Genomic DNA, 15,742 nt, shown 5'->3' on the forward strand with positions numbered 1-15,742 from the left:
GCTTCCGTGGTGGCGCAGTGGTTGAGAATCCGCCTGCCAACACAGGGGACATGGGTTCGAGCCCTGGTCCAGGAAGATCCCACATGCTGCGGAGCAACTAAGCCTGTGCGCCACAACTACTGAGTCTGCGCTCTAGAGCCGGTGAGCCACAACTAGTGAGTCCATGTGCCACAACTACTGAGTCCATGTGCCACAACTACTGAGCCCACGTGCTGTAACTACTGAAGCCCACGTGCCTAGAGCCCGTGCTCCGCAACGAGAGGCCACTGCGACGAGAAGCCCGGGCACCACAATGAAGAGTAGCCCACACTCGCCGCAACTAGAGAAAACCCGCATGCAGCAACACCCAACGCAGCCAAAAACAAACAAATAAATAAATAAACGTAAAAACACAAAACAAAGTACCTGTAGCACACACACACACAAAAAGCCCCCACCCCCCAAAAAAACAATGGCGATTTCTGTGTTCTTTAAGAGAAATTAGGAGATAATTTGGTGCAATCTGGATTTGCACCGCTGAAATACGAGTCCAGAGCTGGTAAATTTCAGACAGCCATCTCACCGTCCAGGGGAGGTGGGCCTTGCCTCCCCACACACAGTCCCCGCCACTTCCCGCAGCCTCCCCTTCTCCTCTGCTCTGAAGTCTCCCATCAGCTGCCATTTCCCATAAGGGTTACAAGGTTGGTATTTTATAGGAAAGAAATATCTTCTTCCAACGTCACTATCAAATACGGGGACATGACGGACCTGAAGGATTATATATCAAGGGGAAAAAAATCATTCTTTGCTTCATTCTACAACTATTTATTGAAGACCTACTATGAGCCAGGTACTGTTTTAAACACTAAGGATATAAGGGCAGGGTCGGGGGGAATGGACATGTTCCTCCCCCTGTCAAGCCGTTTCTTATTTGTAAGAGAGAGACGATAAACAAAAAATACAATAGCACTGCAGAGAGTGGTATGTAATATGAGAAGAAAAAAAAAGCAGGGGTAGAGTAAGGGTGGAGGGTCGGGATGGGGTGAAGGGGCAGATATGTTGGTCACAGAAGGCCGCTCCAGTGAAGTGACATTTGAACAGAAATCAGAATGAACTGGAGGAGTGAGCTTTGAGAAAGTGTATTTCTTTGTGGAAGGGAAAAAAATCTTTCAATGTATTTAATATGCAAAGGGTCTTTGTGTCAAAAGAACTCAGGCACTATTACGAAATAAACCAAGGTAAAAATTATGGAAGAGCAAACAGAAAAATTCAGGCCCAGTCTTCAAGAAGCCTGCTTTTTAAATGATTTTTAAATTAAATGATCTTTAAAAGAAAGATCTATATTTTGAATTTTTATATTCATTTCACTAAAGACCAAAATCCAGTCTGATATTAGCAATCTAATTACATTTCCATCTTAGTGACCTTATGGGATAGGGAAGAACATCTCCATTCTACAGATAGAAAAGCAAAGCTCAGAACCGTTAAAACTCGCTGCACATGGCAGCATCGTTACTACGTAGACAGGACAAGGCTATCCTGATTCCAGTCCCAGCGAATTTCCAAGGCTAGTGCTTTAATATGTTCCTCCTCTGAAGCACCTGTAACAAGAGCAGAGCGAAAGCAAACCTGGGTGAGGAAGTGAGGGGGTACAGAGTTTTAGAGGACCAGGAAGTGTTTCTGAGCAACCGGCTCTAGATAGAAAATTTCTTTATGATCTCATGTTATTTCTGAAATACAAACACATTTTACATTTGTTCCGTAATGTATCTGTATTCTTTCAATTTTGATCAAATAAACACACTACAAGAAGATGTGCTCTTTTTACTGCTTAACTTTGCCTACCATCCCCCCCAAATGCACTGAGTACCCCAGTTTAGAAAACAGGGCCAGAAGGTCTGCAGAATTAACAAGTAGAACCAGAGCCAACAGGGACTTGAAGACCCATCAGGGCTACAGACCATGATATTCTCCATCAAATGCACAATTATTAAGATACATAAAGATCATTAAAATACTCTCTACATTGCAAACATAAGCAAGCATGTATTACAAAATGGTATTCAAGATCAAACATTCAGTTTATTACTTTAGTGTAATTTTCAAGATGTTGTGCACATCTGGAGTTAAAATAACACAATCTAAGAAAACTGGGGATGGTAAGGTCCAAGAATAAAGTTACTGTCTTTGCACACAAATCAGTGGATTGCTGAGACAAGTTTTCCTTTACTGCATAGTTATTATTTCATTAAGGGTAAAATACAACGTTACTGTTCCGGAATGTATCACATAGATGTTTCCAAGGGTTAGTGTCTCTGCACTCTTCTAATCATAAACTGTTACAGATGGGTTTCTGGGGTTCTGTGGATCACATGATAAAAATAACTCTCCCTTGTCTTGTCTTTCAATCTTTGTGTAATTGCAGGGGGTACGTATCAGTTTTTGGCTCATCTGTAATGGAGGACCCTCTTCCCTGACTTTTCCCTAAAGGACTCTATTTATATTGCACCTGATATGTACCCAGTCTCCAAGTAGAAGGATGAACTTGGCGAGAGTCTTTCTTCAACCCATTCATCACGGCCATTGCAAATGTCTGGCATGAGTCCACGTTATTTCCCTCACATTCCAACGCATGTCATTCCAAGACATCTTTCCACGTACCATGTAGGAAATAGCTCCATGCACCAAGAAACAAAACCCAGCCAAGGAATCTGATATTCTGTCCAAAGACCTTTGAAGAAGATGCTGTTGTTGGTTCACTTGAACTAAAGGCTTCTAGAAATAAATCTGCGTATGAGTTAGTAGTGGATTTAAAAGAAGGATGCAGAACTGTCCTTCTACGGCCCATTTCAAGGGAGGGGGGAAAAAGAGACTTGTTTCATCTGCAAACCATTTGAGGAAGCAACTGACAGGGAAGTTCTCTTCACATGCTTTGCTGTGGCCTCTAACCTTCTGCTGCTTCCCTCCCTTCCCTTCCCCCACCGCCTTACTCCTGTTCTTTGAAAGTACTGATGATGCAAATCACCGTAGCCCTCACTTGCTCCATTGCCCTAGGTCAGGCTGTCCTTATCTGTCTTCCTCATTGCTGGAACTGCCTGTCTCTAGCATCTCCTCTCTCAGGTCTACCCTCCCCACCGCTGCCAGAGCAAACTTAGCAAAGCACAGATCTCATCCAGTCCCTCTCCTGATTAAAAGTCTCAGAAGCTCCCCATACCTGCAGGGGAAGGTCCTTCTCATAGGACCCGGATTACCTTTCTCTCCCATCTCCGACAGTTCCCTGCCCCATGTACTCTGGGCCCTGCTCTCCCTCCAACACACCCGTGCACCTGCTGGCCTCTCCAAACGGAAAACCTGTCCTTCTCTCTGCCTGTCTGGCTTCTGTTGGAATTCCTTCACAATTCAGCTCTCCTCTCTCAAACATCCCCACTCCACCCCAGCTCCGCTCAGAGCACCTCAAACAGAGCTCTAACTTAGCAAGTATATTTTAACTTCATTTGTTTTACCATCTCTACCCAGGCCTCACCATCCCTCAGAGGATAAAGACCGGGTCTTCATTTCATATCCCCTTCCCCCTAGGGGCATTAACTCCCCCACACATCCAATCTACCCTGCCTTAAAAAAACCCCAAGGCTGGAAGCAGAGAGATGTAGCAGGTGCTTGAGATGGGCTTCCAGGAGCAACACCGGGACCTGCCCAGCACAGCTGCAGCAGAAATGAGGTGGGCGGAGGGCATGCGGCTAAGAGCATAAAATGTGTCTGCTGCAGGCACACAGGTTTGAGTAACCATGGAAACTCAGAGTAGGAGAGCACCTCAGAGGCCCCCTGGCTCAGCCTCTCATGCAGTGCAGGGATACTTTTGCAGATCGCTGACAGATGGGCAGCTTCTCCTCCTCTCCTCCCTTGACATAGCCAGATGTTATCACCAGACAGCTCGCTGCTTGGCATTTCTACCAAGCATAAATTGATCTGATTTTAATAATATTTAAAAATTAAAAAATAATAACATTATTGAATGTTATATGCCAAGTACCGTACTAAGAGCTTGCCATGTACCATTTAATCTTCACAAGTACCTTCTCTGGTAAATACAATCATCATCTCCATTTTCTAGGCAAAGACTCTAGCAGATGCTGCCTGTGCCCTGACCGTCGCCTCTCATACCCGTCATTTTAGTGCATGCTGGCAGGACTCCCCCATGACACGCCTGCATCTCTGGGCCAGAGCCCACTTTCCTGCAGTATATTTGACCAGAAGTGCCAGAGAATTAACACCCCCTTAGAAGCATCCCTCAACCAATGACCAAGAGGACTGCTCCTCAGGTGGGTTGGCTCTGCAGTGTGTGGTCTACACTGGCTCTCAGAGTTCCCCAGTAGGGTGAAGCTCTGGTCTCACAATTGTAACACGCTTGATAACTCAGCTTTTATTGGCCACTTTCCCTTCATCTGCTTACTTCCCCACTCCCCTACCAGTGTTTTCTCAGATCACCTCCCAATATTTGCACTTGAACCTGATTGATCACTGGGTCTACTTCTGGAAAACCTAACAAAGACAAGGAGGCAAAGGCACAGAGATGCAGGGACACACTCAGGATGATGTCTCACTCCAGGGCCCTCACTTGTCTCCACTACCCTGTAATGCTTCCTCATCCAGGCTTCCCACTGGAGAAGGAAATGCCATCTTCTCCTTCCACTATAACCAAATACATGAAGGCAGCCCAAGCAGCTCCTATTCCTTCTGCTGTGACTGATACGAATGTGGTTTCTATGCCCATCACCCCCTTGTGAGGCACCCAATCTAGTGTCAAATTTTCCACTTACACTTAAACATATGAAATTTTTTCTGCTTTAAACCTTTCATAATTCCATGCATATGTTTCCTAATCCTGTGTCATTGTAGAAGCAGAGAATTCAGAATATAGTCTAGTAAGCCATTCAACTTTAACTCTATTTTAATAGGAAAAAAATGCCTGGGACTCTTTCTATGTTCAGAATAGCATCCATGCACACGAAATGTTGAATTGATTACAGTGAATCTTATTAAATATGGCAATACAAGTAATAATTACGTTCTTATCAATTTAGCGAGATATAAATACTGAACATCAACTATTTATTCATTAACAAAATAACAATAAACACTCTAATAGACTCCTACTGTGCATCTTAGTCAATTGCTCCCTCATCCAGAGGTCCTGGATTTACCTCTGATATACTTTCTTCTCTAGCATCTTCTAAGTTGGCTATAAATAAAAATTCAGATAGATTTTTAACCTTAGATTAACTCTACAGAAAGTACTCCCAGAAGTTAGCCACTCCACGGTGGGCTGTGTAAAACATTTTTGCTGAGTTTAAAGTTCTTGATCTGCTACAAGGAATCAATCTAGGTACGACATAGTCAATGTACAATAATTGATAACTTCAGGAATTACGTCACAGATTACAAAATGACGATTTATAGAATATTAGGGTGAGAGGAACCTTAGAAAACATCTATTTTAATTTCATATTTTGCAGAAGTAAGACCTTACAAACAGGTAGTGACATAATCAGAATTAGAACTTAGGTTTCTAAACTCTCAATTCAGTGCTTAGTCCATTTACCATAATCTGTCACATATTCTGAATAATTTTCACTTTCCATCCAATTACAATAGAGTATTCCCTACATATGGAGTCACTAATTCATCTCCATGATAACCAGCACCTGGTTTGATAAGTGAAACTAATCAAACTTGTGTCTCAGGAATTTAAAATTAGGACAATGAGAGACTGAGTCAGTGGAGAGAACTTGAACTGAGAGATTGTGCTAAATAGTATAGAATTAACACTGGGTGCCATGTTGGGTCTATATAGTAAGATCAGTGTAAGTTGCCGCAGAGTCCCAAAGAGAAAGAGAGCAGCCTGAGTCTCACTTTCCCAGAGTTCTTCTGAGGCCTGGTGACATTTGGACTTCATGAAGGTTATTTTTATTTTGATGTAGTATCCCTCAACCAATTTACTTGAACCAGCTTGAGTAGGTTTCTCTTCCATATAACCAAAAGTCCCTGGGTAGAAGGCTGTTCCCTCTTCTTGCTTCTAAACTAAGCAACTATAAAGATGGGTGTTGAATAATGGGAGAGTAAGAATGGTCTTTGGAATCAGCACAAAGAACTGGAATAAAGCAGGAGACTAAGATTAGCCAAATGCCAAGTGTGGTTAGAGAATGTCATTGGGTGGGAAAAAGAGGTTGAGATCCCTAACTTCTCAAGCCAGTTTAGGGGCAGTCCCTTGATATGACAAATGTATGGGTTTTGAGTGGTAAGTTTTCTGCCCCCCTCCTCCTCTAGACTTACCCTCATACAATAGGGCCTCTTCAATTTCATACTGGTATTACTGGTTTCCTGTAGACCTCAGACAATCAATATACCTAAATATAATAAAGCATTTTAAAAGATCTTCTCCCCAGTTACATTAAACACAGTTGTACTGGCACTATTTGTTCTCAACCAGCAGCCATTCTCCTACTTCTTTGCTCATAGAATTGTTCTGTCAACAAGGTGACCCTATTTCTATCTCACTAGCTCAAAAAAAACCCACAAAAAATCCGGCTGACTTTAAGATAACCATGAAAGTGCCATTCCCTTTGTCAGTGATTGGTACAGACATGGACTTGTGACGTAAACCTAGCTGATGAGATAATGGTAGCTAATATTTATTGAATGCTAGCTATGTGCTCTGTTTCAAGGGTTTTACAGGAAATCATTCTTTTTTCTTTCATTACAATTCTAGAACATAAGGTCTATATTTGTCCCTACATCGTGTCTTCTTAAAAAGTGAGATAATTCATTTTCTGCATGGTTTAAGTCATTTTGATTTGTATTTTCTATTGCTTGTCACTACAAACATTTGAACCAATACTCCAATTAATTTGTCCTCTTCTCTTTAGAATACCATTTAAGCATGTGTACAAAGATAGCAAATTGCAATTCTTTCCTTTCCAGTTCTTGTAAGGGTTTTTTCTTATCATTTACTATGAGTGAAGAAGAAGAGGCAGAGGAGGAAAAGTTTCATTTTCATCTCTTAGGTTTATTATTAGGATACCTTATTATTGGTTTTATTCATGAAAAAATCACCTTGTAAATAAATATTTTCAGTGCAAACCCTATCAAAAAGATAGACAAATAGCTCTTTCCAAGCTTGTGTTATTTCATTTAGGAGTATCACTTGCTGAAGCAATGACAGATCCTTCCATTGCTCCTCCCAGGACTCTAACTGCATGGTTATCGAGTGAAATCCAGTTTTCTATTATAATTTACATTTTTATGGGACTTCCCTGGTGGTGCAGTGGTTAAGAATCTGCCTGCCAGTGCAGGGGACATGGGTTCAAGCCCTGGTCTGTGAAGATCCCACATCCTTGGAGCAGCTAAGCCCACACGCCACAACTACTGAGTCTGCACTCTACAGCCCGCAAGCCACAACTACTGAGCCCACATGTTGCAACTACTGAAGCCCGTGTGCTCTAGGGCCCATGCTCTGCAACAAGAGAAGCCACCTCAGTGAGAAGCCAGCGCACCGCAATGAAGAGTAGTCCCCGCTCGCCACAACTAGAGAAAGTCCACACGCAGCAACGAAGACCCAATGCAGCCAAAAATAAATAAATTTTTTTTAATTTACATTTTTATGATTTTAATTTTTGAACCATTTCAAATCATTGCTAACTGGTAAACCATTCCCCCATAAAATAACATTTTTGTTACATGTTTCCTGGTACTTTGGTTACATTTGTACATATTTTCGAAATACAGGAAAAATCATGTTTAATTTCTTTAGTAGATATATGAAATAGCCATTATATAGGCTCTTGGCTATTATATTCCTGATATTATGTTAATAAATTAGGATTCAGGTGTTTTCTTGTTGCTCTCTGGCCAACATAAGGCAATTCAATCTGACAATTTTTATGTTATTATAAATATTTCAGCTGTACTGAAGTAGCTTATATAGTAGTAGAAACAGATAACTAGATGTAAATGCTAACTCTGTAACTTACTATGTTTGTAACACTGGGCAAGTTAATAACAGGTTTGTGCCCCGGTCCAGGAAGATCCCACATGCCGTGGAGTGGCTGGGCCCGTGAGCCATGGCCGCTGGGCCTGTGCATCCAGAGCCTGTGCTCTGCAACGGGAGAGGCCACAACAGTGAGAGGCCCGCGTACCGCAAAAAAAAAAAAGAAAAAAAAAAAGGAACAAACATATACGAAGCACTTAGAAAATTCCCAGCACATAGTAAGGACTCTAAATGTTATCATTATTATTATTACCAGGGTTAACCTGTAATAAACAGAAAGCTTGATTAACAGTGGCTTAAACCATAAGAACACATATTATTTACTTAATAAGAAGTGTGTTGCCCCTGGGTTTGGTTTACAGCTCAAAGATATCATGAAGGACTCAGGCTCCTCCCATCCTTCCTCTTTGCTTTTCTCATTGTATTGGCAAAATTTCCCCTCATCACAAGATGGCTGCTTCAATTACAAGTTCTTTAGGCAATAGGATCCTAAACAGGAGGTCATAGGATGAGAGCAAAACTAAAAAAAATAAAAGGGGGGGGGGGTGATTTCTCCTGATGAATATTTATCTTTTCAGAAGAAAAATATTTCCCAGAAATAGTCAGCAGATGTCTTATTGGCCATAACTCTGTTATATGACCACTTCTAGACCAATCACTGGGTAAGAAGAATAGAATTGCTATGATTGATTTAGAGCAACCATGAGTCATTTTTCTGGGGCTGGACCTTTTGTTGCCTGATCAAAACCAGGTTTCTATCACCAAGAGGAAAAAGAGAATAGCCACTGGGTGCACAACCAATAGCGTGTATCATCAACAAGCATTTATTTGTTGCCTATTATGTGCTCAACTTGTGCTCCTAATAAAACTGTAGAAACTACCAAAAGAACAAATGATATTTTCTTGGCCCTTGAGGTCCTATTTACTTGACATCTTTAGACTGAAAGCTACTTCTGCTAGGTCCTGCTAAGCAACTAAACCAGAGCCTTTAAGGCCTCCTTCCTGATCCACTCACTCTGACTGGCTTCACTTACTCCCCCCCAACTATGTTCGAGCTTCCTTTTCTTGGTCACATCCTTGCATTGCATGTTGAAGTACTTCTCCACTTTCAAGTAGTGATAATTGATGGATTGCACAAAGAGTTAATGCTCCAAAATTGCATGTTTAGAAGCTCTGAGCACCCCAGATACCCAGGGGCAGATTCCATTTTTCTTTTTTCTTTTTCTTTTCTTTTTTCCTCTATTGAGGGCCTACTGTGAGCCAGGCATTTTCATAAAATTCTTTCCATTAATTCTCATCCAAAAACTCCATTAAATATGATTCAGATAAAGGAAAGAGAGATTAAGACAGATTAAGTGATTTGTGCAAAACCATAAGCTAGAAATAGGAAAAATAATTACCCCTTATTGAGTACTGCTATATATGAGCCAAATACCATCCTAAATGCCACATGTGAATTCATGCCTTTAATTCTCTTAACCACTCAGTGAAGTAAGCAGTCACTCACCACAGATACTCTCCAAACACCCTCTATCTGCCATTACACAGATAAGAAATCTGCAGCTTCAAAAGCTAAGTAATTCAAGTTCACCCAGCTAGAAAGTAACAGGTATTGTATAAAGCTGGGTCTGTCTAATTCCAAATGCTTTATGTTAAAGTCCCACCCACCCCTACACTGCAGGAATTTGAACCCAGGCCTCTTAACTCCTGGGCTCACTCCAAAATCCCTAAATCAGGACAGAACACTCTGCTGTTTTATTCTATCAGCTTGTTCTGTGAGGTGTTCTCCAAGTAGTTCATAATTGGTCCAGTTGTCTAAAACGAAGTTGGGAATTTATCCAAAGTATTTAGCAAATTAGCAACTACATCCTTCCTTTTAGAGAGCAGAGAGGCAAAGCTAGCTGATCCCTACTGAGTTTAAAGAAAGAGACTTCTGGGGAGGCAGATTATGAACATTTATCACATTTCTGCTCTGCCCTCAAGCCCCAAATTAGAGCTTAACACTTGAATTAAGCAAAATTGTGCAGTTGTGCATTTTACCTAGTCTAAGTTTTGTTAGCTGCTCTGTGTTTTAGAAATAATATGACTAAGAGCTCTGCTATAAACCATTAAGACCTGTAATTCCCTGTCAGCCCCAGATTAGAGCTTGCCAGGAAAGAGATTTAACAATTGCTAACTGCTTCAACTTCACCCCTGAAGGAAGCTTTCTATCCCTGCATATCTGTGTCGTGTGGCCTTGCTCTGGTAGCCTCCTACTCAAAAATCAACTGGGACATTATCCATAGAAATACAGAGTTCAAAGGATCATTCCTTGCCTGTTTCCAGCCCTGCTAGAGACTTAGAAGAAGTGGGAGGTGTAGAGAGGCATTTCTTTCTTTGTTCCTTTTTCTTTTAATTTTGTTTGTTGTTGTTTTGCTTTGGGTACCTAGGTTTTAAATATGCCACATGTCAAAATATTACCAAATCCTGTCCCAAAATGCATTTATCTTCATGACAGCGTGAGGTTTCAGAAAGAAAAACCTGATATCTGACACTAACTCCATATAGCTCTACACGTCTCGTCCCCAGTAGCTGGGAAATCATGGGTTAGGGAAGCACGTGTGTGCTGATCAGTCCAGCTATATAAACAATCCACCATGTTAAAAAAAGACGGTATGAGAATCCCAGTGATCAAGATATTTCAGAAGATCCAAAGGCCCATGTAAATTAAATTAAAGAAAACAATGTTATAGTTATATTTATAGTTTTCTTTCATTTACATACCAAAACACATATATACACCCCCCAGAATATCATTTACAAAGTTCATGTGGGTGGGACAGAAAGCATGATGTAGAGTTTTAAGGTCTTTCACACAAATGAAGGAAGACATTGAAGCCTCCCTAATTCTGAGCCCCAATTTTTTCTTTGTGAAACAAGTCTTTGATAGACTTAAGAATTATCTTTAAAGTTTCTTTTAGGTCGAAAAACTTGCCTCTTCATCTCATTTCACCTGTTCTCTATAGGTCCATCTATTATGGTACCAACTACATTCCATTGTTCTATAATTAGCAGGGACATTTTTTCTGTCTCCTACCATTAGACATGAAGGCGAAGCCAGATATTAACCCAGGACAGGGTTTCCGGTGGAAATGTAGCAAGTGTTCATTAAAGTGAGATGGGGTCTATGAACCTGTTCATTTCCATTTATATTTTGAATGCTATAAGAAAGTTTTCAGAATCATCATGATTCTAGAAATGTCCAGGAAGTAAACAGTTAACTATTACTAAAAACAATGTTTCAATAATATTTGGGATTAGACTCTTGAACATTTATCTAACATTTGTTGAATATAATTATAAGATGTGTACAATCTTGCTTTAGTCAGATGAGTGGATTAATTTAAATGATTTTTCTGTGAGGTTATGGCAGTCCATCCCAATCATTTTCTGATTATTCTTCATATATTTCTTCCCTGTCAAAACTACCTAAATCCCAAGCACCACTAAATCATTGGTTCTCATAGTTCATTCCATGGCTGAACCAGCTAGAGTGTGCATCATAAATACAGCTTCCAGGGCCCTCTGGCAGCCCTGCTGAGCTAGATTCTCCAGAGGTAGAACACTAGAAGCTTCACATTTAATAAACTACAGGTGATTCTTGTTTAATAAACCACAGGTTCTGATGCACACTCATGTGTGAGAACTACCGCTCAGGACCCATGAATTAAAACTGAAGAGCAAACAGAACTGGACTGTGGGGATCTGTTGACACAATTAATTAAGTGGGCTGAAAGTCCATTAGGTTACAAGGTTACTTTGAATCCAGCATCTAAGAGAAGCACCTTGATTTCTGAAACCACTAACCTGAGATTTGACTCAGAGGTCTATCACCATTTATAATCATATGATCTTCTGGTTTCTCTCTGCTTGCTTTCCCTGTGAAGTGAATCATCTCCTTCTATGTCCATGGCAGTTAATATACATTTTATATTTAGAAACAACATCCTCTCACCTCCTTTCAACATTTGCCCCTACTTTTTAAAAAAAAATTTTATTGGAGTATAGTTGATTTACAATGTTGTGTTAGTTTCAGGTGTACAGCAAAGTGAATCTGTTATACATCTACATATTTCCACTCTTTTTTAGATTCTTTTCCCATATAGGTCATTACAGAGTATTGAGTAGAGTTCCCTATGCTATAGAGTAGGTTATCTCTTTTATATATAGTAGTGTGTATATGTCAATCCCAATCTTCCACTTTAACCCCCCCGCCCCCCGCCCTTACGCCCTGGTAACCATAAGTTTATTTTCTACATCTGTAACTCTATTTCTGTTTTTTTTTGTTGTTTTTTTTTTTTGCGGTACGCGGGCCTCTCACTGTTGTGGCCTCTCCCATTGAGGAGCACAGGCTCCGGACGCGCAGGCTCAGCGGCCATGGCTCACGGGCCCAGCCGCTCCGCGGCATGTGGGATCTTCCCAGACCGGGGCACGAACCTGTGTCCCCTGCATCAGCAGGTGGACTCCCAACCACTGCACCACCAGGGAAGCCCCTCTATTTCTGTTTTGTAGATAAGTTCATTTATACCCTTTTTTTAAAGATTCCACATATAAGTGATATCGTATGAATTACTTGTCTTTCTCTGACTTACTTCACTCAGTATGACAATCTCTAGGTCCATCCATGTTGCTGCAAATGTCATTAATTTTTTCTTTTTATGGCTGAGTAATATTCCATTGTATATATGTGCCCCCCATTTTTATCAAACCTCGCATCTCTGCCTTTCCTATAAAGAAGGGACACCTAAAATGTTGCCTCCTTTACAGCCATTTCACCCAGGGTTCTGCTCAATGGTAGGGTACTCTCCTCTGAACCAGAAATAACAAAACCATCATATTTAATAGAAAGTAGAAACTTCATGCTAAGGAGAACATGTTGTTACAGAAAAGATAGGTATTTTTAAAGACTTTAAAGTGACCACACAAATACTCGGAATTATTGGCAAACATTTTTGGTGAAATCAAAAATATTTTGACAATCATAATAATGGTACCACTTAGGCAAATTCTCATCCCAGCAAGTACCCATTCCAATGAGAGAGAACATAGGAGTTCACAGAGAATCTGATGGGAAAACCTTACCAAAAGAAACCATCCACTGTGGAATGTTCATTGGTCTCCTGCATATGCCTTTTCCAGCAATGAGGGGGCATATTCTGAGATACAGAACTAAAGGAGTTTGAAGGAGATAGAATATTTTTGTTCTATATTATTAGAAATAAGGTGCTATCACAGAGTGGATACTCAAAAAAAAGGCAATGAATGAAAAGTGTGTCCCTTCAAAGGAAAAGGCAAAACAAAAAATGTACAGAAGGAAAGAGGAAAGGAGGAATGAAATCCCTAATTCTCTTGGTTTGACACAAGTTTAAGAGGAAGTGAGGAAAAGGGACAGATTTCAAGAGCAAGCATGATATAATGGGAGAGCCCTAAGAGGAAAGTCTATTCATTTCTCCACTTCTAATGGGTTGCAAGAGCTCCCCACTCCACCCAGCAGATTCCTCATGCCCTGGAGGAGCGGCTTGAAGAAGCAACTTTGCCAAGGACGTATGATTCTTTGAATTTTGATTTTCGACTGCTAGATAACAGCCACATTAATGAAGGAATTTACCAAACTTAATCATGTTAATCCCCACCCCCACCCTAATCCAGAATGGAATGAGTGTTTTCTTTCCAAGAGAGATAGGCATCCTCCAGTTTTCCCAGTGCTCAGATCCTGCCTGCAGTAGATTGCCTCCAAGTCTCCAGAGGAAAAAAACTTGAGTAAATAACCTACTAAGTAGGAAAGAGGGCTGTTGTTCAGACAATGCCCATCTCACCAGGTTATTGGCTACATCCCTCTGGCCATCCAGAAGGGATCTGAATTAGGAGAAATTTTCTCCAGGTGGTTGTATGATTGAGTCATTCATTCCATGGAGTCAAAAACAAAAACAAAACACACAAAAATAAAGGAATGGGGGGTCAGAAAAAGTAGGATATGACATATTATGTGTCACTGTCCTCCTTTCCCCATTCTTCCAAGAGAAAATGTTTTTTTACAAAAACAACCCCCAAACAATTAACAAAATGGCAATAAGAACATACATATCAATAATTACTTTAAATGTAAATTGACTAAATGCTCCAATCAAAAGACACCAAGTGGCTGAATGGATACAAGAATAAGACCTACATATAAACTGTCTATAAGAGATTCACTTTATTAAGTCCCATTTGTTTATTTTTGTTTTTATTTCCATTATTCCAGGAGGTGGGTCAAAAAAGACCTTGCTGTGGTCTATGTCAAAGAGTGTTTTTCCTATGTTTTCCTCTAAGGGTTTTATAGTATCTGGTCTTACATTTAAGTCTTTAATCCATTTGGAATTTATGTTTGTGTATGGTGTTAGGGAGTATTCTAATTTCATTCTTTTACAGGTAGCTGTCCAGTTTTCCCAGCACCACTTATTGAAGAGGTTGTGTTTCCTCCATTGTAGGTTCTTGCCTCCTTTGTTGTAAATTAGGTTAACATATGTGTGTGGGTTTATATCTGGGCATTCTATCCTGTACCATTGATCTATATTTGTTTTTGTGCCAGTACCATACTGTCTTGATTACTGTAGCTTTGTGGTATAGTTTGAGGTCGGGGAGCCTGATTCCTCCAACTTCTTTTTTCTTTTTCAAGATTGCTTTGGCTATTCAGGGTCTTTTGTGATTCCATACGAATTGTGAAATTTTTTGTTCTAATTCTGTGAAGAATGCCATTGGTAGTTTAGGGATTGCATTGCATCTGTAGATTGCTTTGGGTAGTATAGTCATTTTCACAATATTGATTCTTCCAATCCAAGAATGTGGTATATTTTTCCATCTGTTAATGTCATCTTTGATTTCTTTCATCAGTGTTTTATAGCTTTCTGAGTACAAGTCTTTCACCTCCTTAGGCAGGTTTATTCCTAGGTATTTTATTCTTTTTGTTGCAATGGTAAATGGAAGTGTTTCCTTAATTTCTCTTTCTGATTTTTTTGTTGTTGGTGTATAGGAATGCCAGAGATTTCTGTGCATTAATTTTGTATCCTGCAACGTTACCAGATTCATTGATTAGTTTTAATAGTTTTCTGGTGGCATCTTTAGGATTTTCTATGTATAGTATCATGTCATGGGCAAACAGTGACAGTTTAACTTCTTCTTTTCCAATCTGTATTCCTTTTATTTCTTTTTCTTCTCTGATTGCCATGGCTAGGACTTCCAAAACTATGTTGAATAAGAGTGGCGAGAGTGGACAACCTTGTCTTGTTCCTGATCTTAGTGGAAATGCTTTCAGTTTTTCACCATTGAGTATGATGCTTGCTGTGGGTTTGTCATATATGACCTTTATTATGTTGACGTAGGTTCCCTCTATGCCCATTTTCTGGAGAGTTTTTATCATAAATGGGTGTTGAATTTTGTCAAAAGCTTTTTCTGGATCTATTGAGATGATAATTTGGTTTTTATACCTTAATTTGTTAATGTGGTATATCACATTCACTTTGTTTAAAGTGTATAGAGGGCTTCCCTGGTGGCGCAGTGGTTGAGAGGCCACCTGCCGATGCAGGGGATACGGGTTCGTGGCCTGGTCTGAGAAGATCCCACATGCTGCGGAGCGGCTGGGCCCGTGAGCCATGGCCACTGAGCCTGCGCGTCCGGAGCCTGTGCTCCACAACAGGAGAG

This window comes from Pseudorca crassidens, chromosome 3 (assembly GCF_039906515.1).
Source record: "Pseudorca crassidens isolate mPseCra1 chromosome 3, mPseCra1.hap1, whole genome shotgun sequence".
Classification (NCBI taxonomy): domain Eukaryota; kingdom Metazoa; phylum Chordata; class Mammalia; order Artiodactyla; family Delphinidae; genus Pseudorca; species Pseudorca crassidens.